Here is a 3,653-nt window from a genome sequence, read left to right as displayed (position 1 = left end):
AACAATACTGTGTTAATGTTTATTTTAAAGAAAGCATTTGACACTACTGGCCACACTACTCTTCTTAAAAAGCTGAATAAATATGGCACAAGAGGACCAGCACTACAGTGGGTATGTAGTTATCTGAAAAACAGGAAACAGTTTGTACAAATAAATAAAATAAGATCTGAGCTCTAATGTCTCATGTGGAGTGCCTCAGGGTTCTATACTTGGAGCAAAGTTATTTATATTATATGTAAATGACTGGGTAAATCTGTCGGTGCTTTTTAAATGTGTATTGTTTGCAGATGATTCTACATTATTTTGTTTGGGTAAAGATACAGAACAGATGGTGAAAATGATGCAAACAGAATTTGTAAAAATACAAACTTGGTTTCAACTTAATAAATGATTAAATTTGGATAAAACTAACTACATGATATTCAGTAATAGAAAAAGAACTATTGATGTTCCATTTAGAGTCGTTTTGGGAGTCATCATTGATGAAAAACTGACATGGAAATCTCACATAAATTATTTAAGAATAAAAAAAAGCCAAATCCATGTCTGTACTGTATAAAGTAAATGAGTTATTTAATTAAAAAGCACTATTTATACTATATAATGCAATAATTGTTCCACATTTGATTTATTGTGTAGAAGTCTTGGGGAATGCATGTAAAACAATTACTAATCCTATTTTTATTTTACAGAAAAGAGCTATAAGAATTATCACCAGAAAACATTACTGTCATCCATCAAATATATTATTTTATCAGTTGAAATTATCAAAATGTTATAAGTTGGGTGATTATAATATTTTGCAGGTTATACATGAGGCTCATACATTTTTCCTTTAAACATCCAATCAAATTTTGTTAAAAGGGAAATCTAATGTAATCTTAAGGAATAACAGCAGGATATGTTTGTAAAACCTAAAATTTGAACAAACTTGAAGAACCAATGTACACCGGTCCGAAGATACGACTGTGAAATAATCTAGAAAGTGATTATAAAAATGGTGGTTCAATGTATTTGTTTAAGAGAATGATAAGAGTTTGTTTGTTAAAGAAATATGAAATTGTATAATGTTGTTACTGTTGTACGTGAAGGAGTTAAAGCTTTTGTTTAGTTTTGTTACTTGAAAATTATTGTTTGAAATTATTTTTTGGAAAATTGGGGCAGATATACTGCAAGAATTTTTTCTTTCTGCTGCCTTTCATTTTACTTGTGATTTGTATTATTTGTTGTATATAGGATTTGTTTTGTTTATTTGTAAATAAATAAACAAATGCATGTCACCCTCCACCAGCTTTAAATTAAAATTATGCTAGGACGAGCAATCAGTGTTACAACCCTTTTGGTAAACCTTAAGAGCAACAAGTGTTTACTTCTGACCTGTTAGTATTTCAAAATTCAGCTCAATGTCTGTAAAATTCATAGAATTAGAACCATTTTTGTGTTTGCTAAGGCCATCTTAAATTAGGATGTCTTTAGAACATAGCAGTTGTAGATCAGGGCAATTCAACTAGCGGCCTGCAGGCCATATCTGGCCCATGGGTGACTTCTGTCTGGTCCACCAGTTTTTTTTTTTTACTTAATTTAGTATAAAAATAGATTGTAAATCAATTTTAAATTTATGATTGAATGCAACAAAAATTTATTTAGAGCAAACATTTATGCAAAATCCACTTTTTTGCTTAGTCACATTTTGTTGTGTATTTGGAACTCTCTAGGAGGCAGAAAAGCTCAATTTAGTCTCCCATGGTGCTGCAAAGATATCTTTATTTTCTTTTTAGAACATATTTTTCAACCTGTTCAGTTTTGTTTATTTTCTATGATGTATTCTGAACTATACATCAAATTATTTGCAACAAAACAAACATAAGGTCTAAACTACAATCCCATCATCTTCATTCTCCTCTGGCTCTGGGTCAGACTCTGGCTCCAACATGTAAGTCTGGATGGACAAGTCTTCTATTGACATCTTCATTCATTTGTAAGTAAGATTTTTCTGCGTTACCACCCTTCTATCAAGCTGGAAAACTGATGAAAGAGGGGGCTTGTGGAGGAATTCAGACCAAAGCATTGCATTTCCATTTTGTAAAGAGCAAAACAGAATGATTTAAGTGTGACAAAGAAGGCTTTAAAAGCATCATATATCTACTTTAAAAGGTAAACAATAATAACACTTGTTCTGTTACATGATGCAGCCATTATCTGCTGGCTTTGAGTAACTGTGGCCCTTGAGCAATGCAGTTGATGTTCAACAGGTTTTTATAAGGTTTTACTGGAATCTGTTCAGTGAGATGTTCTGCTAACAACACACACACACACACACACACACACACACACACACACACGCACACGCAAAATGCAAAACATTATCGCCCCACCTTCAGCAGCAGGCGATACTAACTGGTAACACAATAGAATCCAACTACAGACCAAGTGCACAAAACCTCAGCAGCAACAAATTGTTTTATTGTAATTTGTGTTTTTGCTTTTTCAGGAAGTAGTTAAAGACAGTGAGCAGTTGAAAACAAGGAAATGCCTTTATTTTGCTGTCAATTTCCCATAACGTGAGAAGTCCAACAAAGATATGGCTGGAATGCTACAGCAAGCTGCTGCTGCTATTTGTGCTTGCAAATAACCCAAGGCTTTTCTGCGACAGTGAAACACAAAACTGGCAGCAGTGTAAAGGTTTCTAAAGTTTTCTAACAAACAGTGAGAATGAAGTTTTATGGTGGCACTAATTTACTCATCGTTAATCAGAACTGACCTCTGCCAGCTGAGAGTGTTCCAAGAGACAAAAGGTAAGATAATGTTTATAATTCCACTACAGAAGATCTGAGCGATTACCTTAAAGTTAGACTAAAAAGACTTAAAGGTTTATGAGAAATCAATGAGAAAGAAAGACATTAAAAAGTACTACCACTGCAAGGAAAGCATGTATGCATGATCAAACATTTATCTCATAAATCTGTACTGATTTCAAATATTTAAAAAGCTGATGAGAGTCAGAATGACACTTTTATCCAAGTGGAGGGATTAGTCTTGGTTTGTGCTTTAATGATTGACAGTTAAACTGGACAAGTGATCAGTTTTTAAGAATCAATGTAACATTTTAAATTTTAAAATGTTTTCTTTCACTAGAGGGCGGTATAGACTCATGTCAGTGATGAACCATTAAACCAGGAAGAATAGTTTGCTGGGAGTTGACAGTCTACATGTTGGGCAGATTTTTATAATGTGCATGAATGCAAAATAAAAATTACTTGCTCATGAATGATTTGATCATTTTTGCACACTGCTATGAAAACTATTTAATAAATAAACTTGAGAGTTTATATGACTCCTTGAATGCTGATTCAGCATTTGTATCATCGTTTTCCTGTGTGGAGTTTCGTTTGTATGTGTTTAATTTCATGCAATTTTAAACATTAATGTATGAAAATGTAAATATCAACATATTCAGCTTAATTACAAATAATGCTACAACTTTTGGAACTTTTACACTTTTCAAAATAAATTAAAACAAAATCTGAAAATGCACTGAGATCTCTTCAACTTCTTCAAAAACCTTGATACATACATACATACATACATACATACATACATACATACATACATACATACATACATACATACATACATATATACATACATACATA

The sequence above is a fragment of the Austrofundulus limnaeus genome, unplaced genomic scaffold (assembly GCF_001266775.1).
Source record: "Austrofundulus limnaeus strain Quisiro unplaced genomic scaffold, Austrofundulus_limnaeus-1.0 Scaffold354, whole genome shotgun sequence".
Taxonomy (NCBI): domain Eukaryota; kingdom Metazoa; phylum Chordata; class Actinopteri; order Cyprinodontiformes; family Rivulidae; genus Austrofundulus; species Austrofundulus limnaeus.
This window is presented reverse-complemented; position numbering follows the sequence as displayed.